General features: G+C 47.4%; 1 pseudogene; it reads right to left on the minus strand.

Moving 5' to 3' along the window:
• Positions 1-13,236: 13,236 nt before the first annotated feature.
• LOC102444505 (zinc finger BED domain-containing protein 5-like) lies at positions 13,237-14,831 on the minus strand (annotated as a pseudogene).
• Positions 14,832-18,243: the final 3,412 nt, after the last annotated feature.

Here is an 18,243-nt window from a genome sequence, read left to right on the forward strand (position 1 = left end):
TTATAAGTGTACTCTGTATGCCATCATCTAAATCATTGACGATGATATCGAACAGAATGGGTCTCAAAACTGATCCCTTGTTATGCCCTTCTAGCATGACTGTGGACCATTGATAACTGCTCTCTGAGATCATGCACCCACTTTACACTGTATATTAGCCCATTTATGTTGTATTTCCCTAGTTTACTGATAAACTACACAATGGGTTTTGTTAGCCAATACCCACTATATCTGGTGCCCCACCCAACACAGACCATTTAATTCTTCCTCCCTTCAAAACACACTGCCCCCCAAAATGCCCACCACCCATTTAATTCAAGCTCCCACACTGGGTACAGACCCTGACACAAGCCCCACAAAGAACTGGTACAGATGGCTATACCGACCGTGCAGATCCTTCCCACTGTTGACAACGCTCCACACACGCAGCTGATGAACTCTGTACTTATTACAGTGTCATGCCCACACAGCTCCCACAATGGACAGAGAATCTACATACACTAACAGAACCGCCCCCCCCCACACCCAACTGAGGTGCTTCTCCACACCGACTCTCAAAAAACTGACACACAGTGCATACAAACCCTCATACCGCCCCTTCCCTCGATGGATATGTCCCAAAGCTGAAACACCCTCACCCCCCCGTCCTGATATCACCTCTCTGCCAGAACTGACAAGCACCAGCCCCCCCCCCCCTTCCGACTGGAGAGCAGTGAGCGTGTGGAGGCATGTGCCAGGTGTTTTCAAGCCTTGGACTTCAGAGAGAGTGGCACAAATTCAGCACTGCCGAGGATACGGCCGTGTGTGAGGGAACTGGCTCTGTCCGTCATTAGGTGGTGAAATCCCCCCTCTGCCTGCGATTCAGGGGCCAGCAAAGAGCTGAACACCACATAAGCCCTCTTTTGAGGGGTTTCCTGTGACTTACACGGGGCAAACGCCCTGCTAGCTGGTCTGGGACTTCAGAGACCTGAGCTCAGTTCCCTGCTTCACCACAGACTTCCTGTGAGACCTCAGGCTGCAGACTCAAGGGAGGAGGCTTTGGGTGAAACCATCCTTCCCATGAGAAGAAGGCAGGAGTGCAGCAAGGGGTCCATCGCTGCCTTGCTGGGGTAACAACACTGCCCAGAAGGCTATTGTGAGAATTAATACATTCAAGATAGTAGAGCGCCGAGGGCCATCAACATACCTAACACAGAGAACTGTAGGCAAGCTGTAAAATTGCCGTTCAGTGTAATGTTGAGTCTTTGGCATGCTAATCATTTCTGTCTTTCTCTTCATTAATCCACTGTCCTCTAATAATGTGTCTCTCCCTACCAGTAGATTCCCCGTGAATGAATCTCTGGTTAGCATCTCTCCATGGTCATTTAATAGCTCCCAAACCAAAACAAACCAGGCGGAATGAACTGGCTTTTCTCGTTTCAGCCTCCTCTCCGGCTCTGCAGCCCACCTGTGGCAGGCGCCTTCCCGGGATCGCTGCGGCGAGGCACCATATGTTGACTCACCTACCACTCAGCCGTGCTGCTGGAGCAAATGTGTCGACCAGCTGATTGAGTCAGAGCCCGGAGCTTGGCATCGTGTAGCGTTTGAACTGGGAGGGAGGTAGAATTGTGCACCAGCTTCAAAGGATTTGGACCAGTTGCCAAAAAGTTCAAAGTAACAACACAAGGCTGAAACGATCCACATTTGGGTTTTATTTTAGGGCTGAAGAAAATCGTGATTGATTATTTTCTTAGCCATTAGGGCTTTCTCTTGGGGCCGGATGGGTCTCGCTGCTTGGTTTTCTCCCTTGATGAAGTAGGGATCAGGTTTATGAGGGGCCCTGTTTTTGTTTAAATCCCCATAAAATAGTTCAGTTGTATCTTGTATCGATGTGGTGCACATTTGTGCTGCTGCTGGCTTGCACTCCTGTGTCTCTCATGGGACAGATGGATTAACCTGACCCCCTCCTCCCTGGAGTCTGTTGTAAATTCTTCTCCAGACACAAAGGAAACAGGGGGCGGGGGACCGGATGCCATTATGTGTGAAGTAAAACCATATGTTGACAGCGAAACAGCGGACCTCTGGTTGCACGTGCCCAGGCCACGGAGCATGGACTCCCTGAAAACCTGGCAGTCCGGTCTGCTCTCGAAGGAAGCTGGGTACAGCATGGTCATCTTCTCTCAAGAGAGTCGCTTTGAGCTTTAAACCAGCTTGGCCAGGCTGGTGCCTCTGGTAGCCATGGCCTGAACAGGGACCTTTGTGTGTTATGCTGTGGTTGTGAGGGTTTTTTCTCCTCCAGTCTTGCTTTCTTGAGGGGGGAATACGGGCAGTCCCCGGGTTACGTACAAGATAGGGACTGTAGGTTTGTTCTTAAGTTGAATCTGTATGTAAGTCGGAACTGGCGTCCAGATTCAGCCGCTGCTGAAACTGACCAGCGGCTGACTACAGGAAGCCCGAGGCAGAGTTGCTCTGCCCCGGGGTTCCTGGAATCAGACGCCGATCAGTTTCAACAGGCTGAATCTGGACGCCAGTTCTGACTTACATACAGATTCAACTTAAGAACCCCAGGCGTCCCCAAGTCAGCTGCTGCTGAAAGTGATCAGCGGCTGATTCCAGGAAGCCCGGGGCAGAGCAACTCTGCCTCGGGCTTCCTGTAGTCAGCACTGGTCAGTTTCAGCAGCGGCTGACTTGGGGATGCCTGGGGCAGAGCAGCTGGGGTGCTAACCAGCAGACCAGGGAGACGGGAAGCAAAGCCTCGGAGGACGCTGGCAGCGGGACAGCCGCGGCGCGTCTGGGCTGTCCCGCTGCCCGCGTGCTCCGCGGCTTTGCTCCGTGTCTCCCTGGTCTGCTGGGGGGGAGGGAGATGCGGAGACGTGGAGCAGACCAGGGAGACCAGGGAGACGCGGAGCAGCTTTTCTCGCCCCGGAGGATGCGGGTGGTGGGACCGCGGCGCATCTGGGTGTCCCGTCGCTCCCATCCTCCGGGGCGAGAAAAACCCTGTTCGTAACTGCAGATCCGACATAAGTCGGATCCGCGTAACTCGGGGACTGCCTGTAATCACCAAAGATGCCCCTGAGCCATAGAATTCAGGGGTTGGCCTTGCTGCAAACTTTCTCATCTTTTGGGCATGCTCTGGCATTTGGTTCGACTCACTCGAGAGGTGGAGTTTATGCCTGAACCTGGAGCTTTACCCAGTATTCCAGGGTGCTTGCAAATCAATTTGCAAAACAAGTCTATCTCTAAGGGTTATACTCAACAATGCCACTCCCACATGACAAACAGCCCTGGTGTTTGGCCCACAACTAGGTTGACATGCCCCACGAAGGGAGAGCCAAGCAGAAATGAGGATGGACACATGGCGCTCATGTCCTGTCTGGTGCAGGAAACACAGCCTGCCCCATTCTGGAAAACGAGCTAAAAGAAATGGGCCGTAGTAATGTGAGCCCAGCCATTCCATCCCTCCAGACTGTGTGTTAAGCAAATTGGCCTATTTATCCACATGAACACACATGCTAATCACCCCGGGGTACCCAGGCTGCTTAAAATCGCCCTCTATTTGCCACTCTTTGCCTCTGGGAAGACATGAAGGTGCAGTGATTCAGCCGTGCATCAGTATAAACTACATCTTTTGACTGTCAGCCTCTTGTCTGCAGCTCTACATGCTCAGATTTACTGGCCCGGTGTGTGGAGGCAGCGTGGGGAGAATAGAGCACAATTTTGCACTGCCGAAATACGAGCCCCGTATACACATTAGTGAGCCATCAGTCATGCACGGAGGCCCCAGTGGCAGTGTTTCCCTTTCCTGTCATTAGTCAGTGTCACCGTACAGGTTTTGTGTCGATGGTAAATTTGTGAGAGCAAAATGACAAAGGGCTAAGACAACAAGCTGTAGATTATCGTCCAGGAGAGGAGTGGGATTTGAGCTGTTCTTGGAATGACTGGTTAGAAACAGACGAGATACACATTGGCTCCATACGCATTCTGAGGTCTGATCAATGTTGCCTGAAAGCTGGGCCCACCTGATTAGCAGAGCGCCTAAAGCTGGCAGCATGTGTGGTGCACATCTGCACATGCCTCAGTGCACAACATAAAATTTATTCTGCACTCAAATGGAAAAATTGAAAGGGAACGCTGAGTCTGACCCAAAGTCCTCTGAAGTCAGTGGAGAATCTGTCCTTTGACTTCAATGGGCTTTGTATGACAGACAATTCCCTGAAACAAAAATGTCCAAGTTGTAATTGTGGTGATTGCTGCCTAATCATGTGTGGATTGCATTTTGTTCTCACAGAGCCAGAAGGGAGAAAATACATTCCCATTCCCTTAGCCAACCAAGCACAGTGATCTGGCTTTCTTGGAGAGCTTTGTTCCATTGGAACTTTTTGTTAATGAAAAGGGGCAGAGCAGAGCAGAGGTTTTGAACCAGTCCTCTCCCAGCTGAATGCACATGTGTGACTCTCACACATAGGCCACAATTCAGCCCAGCTCTGAGCCCCTTGCTTAAGTTGATCTTTGTTCAGCAAAGGGATTGAGCCTGTGCCGAATTCTCAGGGATGTTCATGGGATATGAGCAAGTGCCACAAGGAAAGCGTGTGCTGAGGCACTTGTTAAATAGGAATACATTTGAGTGCTTTGCTGAATCTAGAGAATGAGTTCTAGCCAATGTACTATCCGTTAATTTTGCACAGTACTTTGTGCAAGTTTTGTACATATTTTATTTCTTTCAATGTGTATTTTTTTCTATTTTCAAAGTGCCTCCAAATCTATTGGGCTGGTTTATTCATAGTCATTTGCTACAAACATTTCTTACGTAGAGCTGAGTTTGGAAGGGTTCATAAGGAGATTGATCACCTTGGTGTTTGGAATTTTACAAAAGCGAACTAGTAGTCAGACTTCCTTATTTTTATTTAACTGGCCAGCACATCCTAATTATAGTCTCTCTCTTTAACTACTGCACTCAATTTACAGCTTAATTACCCTTACCTTGTTTGTTTAATGAAGCTTATATAATGATTTCTGTGATCTTCATGAAACATTACACTGGGATTTTATTTTTCATTTTATAAACTGTGATTTTTATATTAATGTTTTATAACCTCGGGTTGCTAATCATAAAGTCATAAGGAGTTTAATTGATTTGAAACTGGCCTGGCCCTGAAGTGTGTACATGTCAAATTGATTCAAATTGATCCAATGTGTTTAAATAAAGCTCATGCCAGAATGCACATAGCACCTTATGCTACCAGGTATTTGCCTAAAGCACTCTGGTAACTTAATTATGTTGCCATCCTGGTATAATCAGTTCCCGGCTAGCACACCGTATGTGCAGGCTTGTGGTAGTTTGAAAAGCCAAGGAACCCCCCTCCCTCCGCCACCGAATGGCGTAGGGATGTTATGCCAGGTTCGCAGCTGGTATAAACCCTCTGAGCTTGATTGCCGTCAATGGCGCCCCCGGGATTCACACCAGCTGAGGCCTGAGTCCATTATGCTCTTGGTAACTGTGTGGTCACATTTAAAATCTGTTGCTGTGGTTCAAAATGTGTGATTCTGGAACTGAAAGAGCTTTTCAAAACAAATGGTTTTGGGACATAAGATAATCTGATGTTTGGGGGCTGAGGTGTGAGCTGTGGAAAGCAAGTGTTCACAATATGTGCGCTGAATTTCAGACACGATCATCCCTTTGGATAGCTTCCATTTTGATTATGCATCATGCAATCATTGCATTGTGGATCTAAGAACAGCCACACTGTGTCAGACCAAAGGTCCATCTAGTCCAGTATTCTGTTTTCCAACAGTGGCCAATGCCAAATGCCCCAGCAGGAATGAACAGAACGGGTAATCATCAAGTGATCCATCCCCTGTTGCCCATTCCCAGCTTCTGGCCACCATTCCTGCCCATCTGACTAATAGCCATCGATGGACTTATCCTCCATGAATTCATCATGCAGCTCTTTTCTGAACCCTGTTAAACTCCTGACCTTCACAACATCCTCTGGCAAGGAGTTCCACAGGTTGACTGTGCATTGTATGAAGAAACAACATGAAACCATGAGCTTGTCAATTTAAAGTATACATAGAGGCAGGATCTGCATTTTAGAAGGGGAAGTGGGTTCTCTTAGGGATCTTTGTACCAAAGGAAGTCACTGAGGTTCAAATTGTTCTAACTGGCTTCCCCAAGCTGTTAAATTCTGAAATGCTACAGCCATTCCTGCTGTTGAAAACATCAAAGACCTCACAGAAATCATTTGCAAACTGATCTTCACAACTGAAAGCCTCAGTGAATAGTAAAAAGCAGAAGGACAAGAATATCAGCAACCCTGGGACATGGCATTTGGAAGGTGACATGTCATCCATGCACTCAAATAACTGATCACTAAAATTAAGGATCTTCTGCCACTGTAGGAACCTTGAGAAGTGCTAGCACCTTGGTGTCTTCTAAGTCTCCTTCTGTGATACTCAGTTTAGTTTCCAAAGGACTGACTCTTACTCACGTGTTTGGGCTTAATATAGGGCATGGGTAGGGAACCTCCGGCACGCTGGCTGCATGTGGTTAACGAGGGTTAACCACTGGCAGGCGGCCAGAGGGTTTGTTTACCAGAGCATCCACAGGCATGGAGCCCCACAATTCCTGGCCCCTGGGAGCTGCAAGGCTCTGTGCCTGCAGACGCTCAGGTAAATAAGCCCTCCGGCAGCCCACCCATGACTAACTCAGATGAATCGTGTGTGGGGACTGGAGATTCCCCACCCCTGAATAGGGCATGATGAGGCATCCACCCCACACAAGGCAGAGTAGGTCGTTAAGACAATTAACCTCATACACTGCCCATGGAAGAGAACCAGGGGTCAGTAAAGTCCAATGGATAGAGCCCTGCAAATCCACTTTGTGTCTGCAGGTATCTGTATCTACAGATATGGATGTGGATATCTGCGGCTTACAGATGCGGGTGTTGTGACAAGGTCAGGCCAGGGAGCTGCTGCAGAGAAGGGAAAAGGCAGCCCAAAAGGAAAAAAAACCAGTGAGAAGAAGCAGAGAACTGCAGCCCAATTAGATGCAGCTGGGAGGGAGCTGGCTCAGGCAAATTGGGGCCAGCTGACTTCTCTGCTGTCTGTCTGAGGGTCTTTAAAAGCCTCAGCTGTTGGAGGGGAGAGTGAGAGGATGAAAGGAAGGTGGTGGAGAGACAGAGAGGGAGAAAGCGGAGAGAATAATTTTGACCAGTATTAGGTAAAGGCAGCTATGGAGGGAGCCTGTGGGCCCCCGGCCAGGCTCCCTACCATTGAGACCTGCTGCAAAACCCCAAACTTGGGGGCTAAGAGGAGGAGACCTACCCAGTGGTGGCAGGGGGAAAAGGGGCCCTTGCCACAGTGTGGACATAAGAACGGCCATACTGGATCAGACCAATGGTCCATCCAGCCCAGTATCCTGTCTGCTGACAGTTGCCAATACCAGATGCCCTAAAGGGAGGGGACACAACATGTAATCCTCACGTGATCCCTCCCCTGTCACCCACCTCTGGAGAAACAGAAGCTAGGGACAGCATTTCTACCCATCCTGGCTAATAGCAATTGGTGGACCTAACCTCCATGAATCTATCTAGCTCTTTTTTGAACCCTGTTAAAGTTCTAGCCTTCACCAAATCCTCAGGCAAGGAGTTCCACAGATTGACTGTGTGTTGAGTGAAGAAAAAATTGTTTTGTCCAGAATGCTGTAAATTCGTGGATATCTGTTTTATAGCCAGGCATTTCTGCATCTGCAGATGTGCATGCAGATAGCTGCGGATCGTTGATACAGATACCGGTTTTGTTTGCATGCAGCGCTCTGCTAATGGAAGATGAAGTTCAGTGGGGAGGAGCTTGTATAAAGGGATGAAACTGAAAACAGTAGGGCTACGTCTAGATTGCATCCTTTTTTCGTAAAAGGGATGCAAATTAGACGTATCGCAATTGCTAGTGAAGCGGGGATTTAAACCTCCCCCGCTTCATTAGCATAAAAATGGCTGCCGCTTTTTTTCAGCACGGAGCTTTGCCGGAAAAAAGCGTCAGTCTAGATGTGGATCTTTCGGAAAATAAAGTCTTATCCCTCTGGGATAAGGGGTCTTTCGGAAAAGGCTTTATTTTCTGAAAGATCCGCATCTAGATTGGTGCTTTTTTCCAGCAAAGCTCCATGCCGAAAAAAAAGCGGCAGCCATTTTTATGCTAATGAAGCGGGGGAGATTTAAATCCCCGCTTTATTAGCAATTGCGATATGTCTAATTTGCATCCCTTTTACGAAAAAGGGATGCAATCTAGACATAGCCTAGGAGGTTGTAGGGGAAGTCATTTGCTATCAGTGTTTAGGTGGAGGGAGGTGTGTCTGGGGGTGCAGTGTGGCAGGCAGCTAAAAGCAGGCGCAGTCTGCAGTTCCCCCTCTGGAAAGAGGAAGTCAGACTGCTCAACCCAGAGAAGAGGGCCAGAAGTTAGTGAAAGGACAGAGTCTAGGAAATAGCAGTGGAGTCTGGGAGCAAACAGACTGTAGTTGCTAGACATAAGATCTCACAGCTGGAGCCTGGACTAGAGAGTGGGCCTGGTTTCCACTGCCAGTTGCTGGAAACATGGCACGGAACCTGGCTTTGCATCTGAGAACTCTGGAACGCCTTGCGGATGGCTGATCCAGTGGAACATTGATACCCTGCCAGGGGAGGACTGACCAGTGCCTCTCGCCGGAGGACAGAGTCACGAAGTGAGAGCACCACGAGTCCTGGAGAGGGAGGGGGGGCACAGGGTGAACAGCCAAGGAGGATGTCTGCCCTTAAAAAAGTAATTGTGTAATTGGCATTGCAATGCCAATAAGGAGCCTTGCCAATGGTGAGTGAACCCTGTGACCTAAAGGTATTAGGCTGCAATGTAATGGCCTCAGACGGGCAGACTAGACGAAGTCATCATCCCGTCTGGCTTTAAAGTCTCTGACTGAAGATCCTGCATGCCCAGGCTATGTCTACACTAGGGGGCTTTATTGGAAAGAGGCTTTTCCAAAATTTGGCCCATCTACATTGGGCCAAATTTTGGAAAACCCCCGTCTTTCGGAAGAGCCCTTCTTCCTTGTGGGAGGCAGAAGACAGGGCTTCCAAAAGAGTGCGTCTGCTCTTCTGCAAAAAAGCGGTAGAGCAGACACATTCCCTGGACGTGGCAGAGGTTTTCTGGAATCCCGGAAAAACCCCATAGTCTAGACATAGCCCCAATCTAGCTGCCTCTATGCCGAAGCAACAAACTAGAGAGACAAAGTGGGTGAGGTAACCTGTTGTATTGGGCAAACTCCTACTGGTGAAAGAGTTGAGCCTGCAAGCTACAGAAGTGGGTCCAATAAAAGATATTACCTTATTCTAATTAGACTGTTACTTAGGCAGTGGAGGGGTAGCAATTTGGACGGGTAGCAATGTGTATCTCTCCTATGTAAGGACCAGCCCAGTCATAACACCGCTGCAAATTAGCAATAATCTGACTGCATCATCATGTCAGTCTCTCTCCGTGACACCTGCCCGACCCTGTAATTTGTTGATCATACTCTTTTTTAGATTTTTTTTTCTAAAAAAGCCTGAACTTGCTGACTTAGAAGCATATGGGTCTATTCCTTTGTGACTATTGTAGTGAAATACCAGTCGTTCCTTAATAGAAAGGGACACAAACTTTTTCTTTGGTCTGTAATTAGACTTGGTATCTGTGTAGAACTTTAATTTTTTGTAGGTAAATGTGATTTTTAATAACATATGCCTGCCGAGGAAGATGAATAGAAACAAAACTGCTGAATAAGCTAAATCTCAAGGAAAGCTATCACAGCGGCTCGTATGATAATTACAGGCAGTCCCCGGGTTACGTACAAGATGGGGACTGTAGGTTTGTTCTTAAGTTGAATCTGTATGTAAGTTGGAACTGGCGTCAGCCGCTGCTGAAACTGATCAGTTTCAACAGCGGCTGAATCTGGACGCCAGTTCTGACTTACATACAGATTCAAGGTAAGAACAGCAGGCGTCCCCAAGTCAGCTGCTGCTGAAACTGATCAGCGGCTGATTCCAGGAAGCCTGGGGCAGAGCAACTCTGCCTTGGGCTTCCTGTAGTCAGCCGCTGGTCAGTTTCAGCAGCGGCTGACTTGGGGACGCCTGGGGCAGAGCAGCTGGGGTGCTGCTGGGTTGCTCCAGTAGCGCAGCTCCTCGGCGCTACTGGAGGAACCCAGCAGCACCCCAGCTGCTCTGCCCCAGGCGTCCTGATTCAGCCGCTGCTGAAACTGACCAGCAGCGGCTGAATCGGGACGCCTGGGGCAGAGCAGCTGGGGTGCTGCCGGGTTGGTCAGGAGCGGCGCTATGGGACCAACCCGGCAGCCCCCAGCTGCTCTACCCTGGGGGTAGGCAAGAAAAGCCTGGTCTGCTGGGGGGGGGCACGAGCCGCGTCTCCCAAGTCAGCAGACCAGGGAGACGGGGATGGCGGGACCGCCCAAGTCCTCCACGGCTTTGCTCCGTCTCCCTGGTCTGCTGACTTGGGAGACGCGGAGCAAAGCCGCAGAGCACGCGGGCAGCGGGACAGTCCAGGCGCGGCGTGGCTGTCCCACTGCTGGCGTGCTCCCAGGCTTTGCTCCCCATCTCCCTGGTCTGCTGGTCGGGAGACAGGGAGCAAAGCCGTGGAGCACGCCCGCAGAGGGACAGCTCAAGCACTCCCTGGCGTATCTGGGCATCCCGCCGCTCCCGTCCTCCGGGGCGAGAAAAGCCCCGTTCATAACTGCGGATCTGACAGATCAGATTTTTTGCGCAAAAAAGCCCTGATGGCAAAAATGGCAATCGGGGCTTTTTTGCGCAAAAGCGCGTCTAGATTAGCATGGATGCTTTTCTGCAAAAAGTGCTTTTGTGGAAAAGCGTCCGTGCCAATCTAGACGCTCTTTTCTGCAAATGCTTTTAACGGAAAACTTTTCCGTTAAAAGCATTTGCGGAAAATCATGCCAGTCTAGATGTAGCCTATGAGTATGTTAATTTGTGACTTTCATCTAGTCATTATGCTTGCAACAAGAATATTGTGGTGATGATAAAAGTTCTTTCTCTTTTCTTTTTATTAACCTGGCATTGGTTAATTTTTGTGTTCTGGTTTTTGCTTTAGGGCTGAGATTTCCCAAGTGATCTCTTCCCTGGTTTCTTCTCATTACTTGGATGGTGGCAGCGGATTTTTATCCCCAGAATCTAGATTTTAGGGGGAAGGTTTATACCAAAGCCTGGTAGATGAGGTTTTGGGGTACCTTTGTGGGCCCCCACTTCTGCATTCATTGTGCCAGAGTGAGGAAAAAGCCTTGACAGGGGGTGAGAGCCAATGCACAGCTCAGCTGGGCTGCAGAGGGAGCCAGGAAGCCTGGGGGAGCGGTGGGGGAGGAGAGGCAGTAGCAAGGGGGCCAGAAATGACCTCCCCTGGTCTGGAAAAATCCCTCATCCAGGACCAGTCAGGTCCTGAGGTGCTAGACCAGATAAGTCCAAACTGTATCGGGCCGCTGGATTTACAATGCACAGATCTTTAAAACCACAGCCTTGACACAGGGGAAAAATTAACATTCACTCTATCCCAGGGGTGGGCAAGATATGGCCCATGGGCTGGATCTGGTCTGCCAAGTCGTTTGATCCAGCCCCCGAGGATGGGGGAGCACATGAAGTTTCCTCCCCCTGCCTGGAGCATGCAGCACTAGAGGGAACCCCCAGCTGTTCAAAATGGCTAGCAGTTCCCTCTAAGCATCACGCTGCCCGGCTGGGTAGGGGTGGGAGACGTCATGAATTTCCCTGCCCCCAATTGGGCCTGGGAGTGGGACAACGCATGAAGTTTCCTCTGCCTGCCAAGATCGCGCAGCTCCAGAGGAAACCACCAACCTGTTCCAAACAGCTGGTGGTTCCTTGTGGGCGCCTCGTGCCTAGCAGGGTGGGATAAGGGACGAGAGACCTCGTGTGCTCCCCTGCCCAACAGGGGAGCACGCAAAGTCTCCACCACACCTGGGGCACACCCCTTCCTCCCAAGGCCATGCCTCTCTGCATTGGTAAAGTGGCCCCCCTATAAAAATTATTGCCCACCCCTGCTCTATCCACAAGCCTCCAAATCGTCCTCTGTGGGGAAATAATAGCTCTGGGGGAAAAAAAAATCAGATTTCAGTTTGCTCTCTACCCTCTTGAGATATTTATATGTAAGTTTGAGTTTGTTGTAACTTAGGTTAGTGCAGACATATGTGAATGGGAAAGTCAGATAGGACTGTTTAAGACTCATTAAATATTTGCTCACAAAACCTTCCCCACCCAGCCCCTGCCATGCAGCAGGTTAAGCAAGTCACTGCCTCATAATAGTAAGGGGTGAGAGGTTTTAACTTGCAAACTGTCTGTGCCCTAGGTAAAAACCTAGCTCTCTTCTGTTTACTGCTGCAGTAAATGACAAGGTGAATCATGCTTTATGTAGAAATGCATCTTTGGAGTCTTGGGCCTGGGGAACTTGCTTGCATCAGCAGAATACAGACAGAAACCATGAGCATAGTCCAATGAAATGATGTTATCACCTGAGCATCTCATTACCAGAGAGTTGTTTGCCCAAGTTCCAAGAGAAGTAAATTTCATGCACTTCACTCAGTGGATTTTTGAAGGCACTTCTTGTTCTAAGCTATGGTAATGTATTATTAATTGACCCTGTTCCTCTCATACTCTAGTGAATTCAGACATACAAAGAAGTGCTTGGTTGAACAACTCCCCAGTTTGTTGAGCATCTGATTTTATTTGAATCACATATCCCCAGGGTATACACTTACTACTTCATGCAAGCCCATGAGGGATAAAGTATAGGACTTGCAGGGCACCAGAAACCAGATGATCTAGGTCAGTGGTTCCCAAACTTTTCGGCATCACGCCCCCCTTTTGATTTTTGAGAAACCCTCATGTTCTCCCACCTCTTCTTTACCCTCATCCAACCCTTTTTTTAACAAAAAATTCAATTTGTTATTTAAAATTAAAAATATGAACAAATAGTTTTTCTTGGCACAAAAGTTTAATAAACATGTTATTTAACATAAGAAATAGCAGAAACAAAATGAATGTAATGTGAAGGATGATGCTGCATTTTCTTCACGCGTTGGGAAATCCTAGGTTTGAAAGATGAAAGTTTGCAACACAAATCATTTTAGACATCCAGTCGATTTCTTTGTTTTGTTTTTAATGTGACTAAACTTGAAAGGCTTTTTTCACAGAGGTACGCTGATGAAAATGAAAGACTAATACGTAGCGCTTCTTCTCCAACTTTCGAGTACATTGGGAAATATTTTATCCAAAATTCCTCCAAGCTTGTGTTTCAAAACCATCTTTCACACTTGAATCATATTTTATTTCGAGTGCTTGTTCTTGCAGTACTTCTGGCAATGAATTGACATCAACACTGAATGGATTTCATACTAATTTATGAATGGGATTGCCAGAAAAGTTATCAGGAAAATAGCGGATGAATTCATCAGCAAGGCAGTCCAGATGAAACACAATTTTGTTCTTCACATCCTCTTTACAAACTTCTTGGAAACCTTCATTTTCAGCAAGTGATGAAAATGTCAGAAAAGACGAAAAGTTAGGCGTCTGCGGTTGTGCTCGATGTTCCCAAAGCTGGATTTTTTCCGTAAATGCTTTGATGGCATCGTGGTGCACTATGTTTGCAACATTGTTTCCTTGCTGCTTCAAACTGAGGTTGTTCAAAGATTCAAAAATGTTCACGAGGTATGCCAGTGAAAGTTGGAACGTTTGGTTCGTAAATGCATGATATAACTCTTCTTTCTTCTGTTGCTTGAGGAAAATTTCCACTTCGTCTTTCAGTTTGAATAATCTCAAAAGCATGTTACCTTTGAAAAACCATCGTACCTCCATGTGAAACAAAAGAGTTTTATGATCTGCTCCCAAGTCCATGCAAAGACCATCAAAAAGTCATGTATTTAAAGCACTGTTCTTCACAATATTGACAACTTTTTATGGCCAAATTCAATGAGTTACGTAGGTCATCTGGAAGGGTTTTAGCGGCCAATGCTTATCTGTGTATGAGGCAGTGAATTGTGGTTACAGCTGGATTTTTTCCTTTCACCAATGTCACAAATCTAGAGCGAGAACCAAGCATTGCTAGAGCACCGTCTGTGCATACACCAACCAGTTTTCCCCATGAAAGTCTATTTTCTTCAAAAAAGTTGGAAATTGTTTTCATAATATCAGAAGCCTTTGATGTGGTCGTCAATTCCTTCGAAAAAAAGCAGTTTTCACAGTTCCATTGTTAATGAATCTAATGTAAACAAGCAACTGACAGCATTGTGCTACATCAGTGGTATCATCACACTGAAATATGAAAAAAGGAGAAGCAAACACTGACTGCACTACTTGAAGTTATGTTTTGCCAGCTCATCGATGCGACGTTTCACAGAATTGTCAGAAAGTGAAATTTCCAATAGTTTTTTCTTGCTTTCAACACCAACCACAATATCAGCTGCTTTCAACAAGCAAGGCTTCATAAAAGTTTCTCTGTTTATGTTAGCTTTCTTGGCTTTAGCGATGAACAATGACCGTTCATAAGATGCTTCTACCGCTTTGAGCAACGCTTGATTAAAAGCCCCAGAAGTGTCCAGCTTCATGCATTTCAAATTTTGAAGTTTAGAAGCAAAAAACTTTTGGTTCCTCTGTCAAAGCGCTGAAGTTCTTTGTCAAGTGTCGCTCAAGACGACTAGGTCTCAAGGCGTCATTTCTAAGAACTGTGTGGCATACTACGCATTGAGAATGATCTGTCCGGTTTTTTTCTATAACAGTAAAGCCATACTTAATGTATTCTTCATCGTACTTCCTTTTCTTAATTGCAGCCATAATATATTAATTTTAAAAATCTATACAAATTATTTAAAAAAATTATTGTGTTGCCCCTCTGCACCAGGGTGAATTTCACCAGTAGTGAGAAATTCTTCATTAGGTAGCTCATTTTTGTTGAGAAATTCAAACCAACATCGGGAGAGATGAGGTAAATGGAGATGGTTCCTCCATTAGGAATTTATGGAACACTGAAAGAAATTCTTTTCTTTTCTTTTCTTTTCTTTCCTTTTCTTTTCTTTTCTTTCCTTTCCTTTCCTTTCCTTTCCTTCCCTTTCCCTTTCCCTTTCCCTTTCCCTTTCCCTTTCCCTTTCCCTTTCCCTTTCCCTTTCCCTTTCCCTTTCCTTTCCTTTCCTTTCCTTTCCTTTCCTTTCCTTTCCTTTCCTTTCCTTTCCTTTCCTTTTCTTTTCTTTTCTTTTCTTTTCTTTTCTTTTCTTTTCTTTTCTTTTCTTTTCTTTTCTTTTCTTTTCGTGTCCTGCTTTGGAATGAATGCAGGAAAAAATATATATGCTGATTTTTTAAAACTAAAGATCCATTGAAATCCCACCTCAGACCATCAGCTTGCAACAGGCAAAGCAATGATAAGTCCACTGATTTCAATGTAAAATTCCCAGTGGAGCCAGGCTTGTCTGACCCATGCCATGTAAATTACGCATACCTACTCTGCCTTGCGAGTTAAAAACAGTAGCCTTAGACATCATGAACATTGCCCTCGTGAGAATATTTTTTATCAACTGATCCATACATATCCCTCACATCTTTCTACAGATTATGACATCATCTATTTGGTAGAGATGACACTGATTTTTAATTTGCTCTCACCCATAGGGCATTTCTACACTAGGAAATTACTTTGAAATAACTAAATTTGAAATAATAACTCCTGAAATAACTATTTTGAAATAAGCTTCTTTCCCAAGGAAAGTAGGGGATATTATTTCAAAATAACCAGCCCCTTATTTTGGAATAACTGGCTTGGTAGTGTGGGCACTCTGTTTGTTATTTCGAAAGAAGGGGAATTATTTCAAAATAATTTCCTAGTGTAGACATGCCCATACAGTTTTCTGTCCTAGGTGTGTATATGAAGCTTATGTTAAAAAAAAAAAAAAGCTTTCTGGGTTTGGGTGGCATGGGTCACAGCATTTCACAACTTCGTCATATTAGGGAGGCTCCCACCATTTTGTTTCATTTGAAGTCTCTCCAATTTTACTCTGTCTTATAACAGTGGTGAAACAACTTCCTAAGGACACTGGCAAAACAGGGTCCTACAGCTAGAGATAACAACGGTAGAGAATGAGATCTAGTGTCACTCTGAGGCTTTTGAGAGCCAGGGCCAAAATCACGAATGAAAGGCCCCTCGCCTTTCCAAAAAAATTACCAGTGAGATGGCGTGTGGAGGGAGAATCTGTCCCAAACTCGCACAATAGCAGTGGCTACTACTTCAATTGATTGCTCATGTCCATTCCACGTAGGTGTGCGTGCGCCGTGTCCACAGATCATGGAAAGATTTTTCCCTCAGCGGTATCTGCTGTGCCAGCTGGGGAACCCCCTGGAGTGGCAGCGCTATATTGGTGCATATATACCTCTGCTGGCCCTCCACCCCCTCAGTTCCTTCTTTCTGCCCGTGACAGTCGTTGGAACGTGCTCTGCTTGCTCTGCAAGTGTGCCTTCCCGGTTCTCATTTGTTCCAGTTCTTGTTCTCAGTTACAGTTTAGTTCAGTTGTTAGCATTAAATACTTAGCAGTTGTTAGTGATAGTTGTTAGTGTAATTAGTTAGGGGTTCGTGTCTGCGTCCCCGAATGCTCCGTGTGGGGCATGCCCAGGTCCCAAGACTTCAAACCTTGCACCAGGTGTCTGAAGCCGATGCCCTGCGGGGACCCCACAAAGCCTGTCTCAAGTGCTTCGGAGAAGCTCATCTAATGGACAATTGTAAGATCTGCTGGAGTTTTAAGCCCCATACTAAGCCGGAGAGAGACTGCCAGCTGAAAATCCTTCTTATGGAAGAGGCTCTCCATCCGGCACCGGCCACCCAGAGCGCACTGGCCTCGGTGCGGGAGGCACTGGAACATTCGCATGCCTCTCTGGCGCTGTGGCACACCGCAGCCCAGCACTGCTCTTAGTCCCCTGTGCCGCAGAAGAAGTGGAGACCTAGCGGGGCAGATCTCTGTCAAGGCACGCGCCGAAAGTGCACAACAGGCAGGGCACTCTGGCCACTGCACCCAGGGCACCGGCTTCTGCTCAGCACCGGTTGAGCCAGTTCTACTCCCATTACTTCCTGGTTCCCAAGGCTAAAGGAGGCTTTTTCCCCATTCTGGACTTCAGGAAACTCAGTCTGGGAGACTGGTATGCTGCCCTCAATTTGAAAGACGCTTACTTCATATATCCATCACCCTGTGTCACAGATGCTTCCTCCATTCCATGGTGGCCAGGACCATTACTAATTCACTGCACTCCCTTTTGGCCTCTCTGTGGCTCCCCAGGTTTTTACCAAATGCATGGTGGTGGTAGCCACTTTCCTCTGAAAGCATGGAGTTCAGTCTTCCCCTACCTGGGCGATTGGCTGGTTCGGGGACCCTCTCCCGCCCAGGTAATGGAGCATATATCCCTAGTTCAGGCAATCTTTTTAGACCTGGGTCTCCTCCTGAATGAGGCAAAGTCCACCCTGGTCCCTGCCCAGACAATAGAGTTTGTGGGTAACCTGCTGGAGTCTACAGTAGCCATGGCCTCTCTGCCCAAGGCTCGGTTCTTAGCCATCCTGCGCCTCCAGGTCTCTCCCATGACAACAGCCAGAAACTGTATGAGGCTCCTTGGATTCATGGCAGCATGCACGCACGTGGTGCCACATGCCAGGCTCCGACTCCACCCTCTACAGCTGTGGCTAGCTTGGGTGTACAATCCAGCCTTCCACCCATTGGACATGGTGGTGACAGTTCCAGAGGCTGTCCTAGCCTCTCTTGATTGTTGGCTCCAGGAGGTTGTGGTCTGTACTGGGGTCCCATTCTCTCGACCTCTGCCGTTGCTCCAGCTAGTGATGGACATGTCCGACACTGGATGGGGAGCTCACATCGGGGACCTGAGGATGCGAGATAAGTGGTCCCGGGCAGAGCTATCCCTTCATATAAATGTCAGAAAGCTGAGGGCAGTTTGCCTTGCGTGTCGGGCATTCCTTCCCCAGCTGAGGAACAGGGGTTGTCCTGGTCCTGTTGGTGTTCTCCATAAACAAACAGAGTGGTGCTCATTCCCCCTCACCTGTGTCAGGAAGCCCTTCTACTCTAGGAGTTCTGCATTGAGCAGGGTATTCACCCAGTGGCCTTGTACCTCCTGGAGATCCAGAACACCCTGCCGGACTTGCTCAGCAGGTCTTTTTCGGGTCATGAATGGTCCCTCAGAGTGGACGTCATCCTTCACATTT

This window comes from Pelodiscus sinensis, chromosome 11 (genome assembly GCF_052426305.1).
Source record: "Pelodiscus sinensis isolate ZL-2025 chromosome 11, ASM5242630v1, whole genome shotgun sequence".
In the NCBI taxonomy this organism is placed as follows: domain Eukaryota; kingdom Metazoa; phylum Chordata; order Testudines; family Trionychidae; genus Pelodiscus; species Pelodiscus sinensis.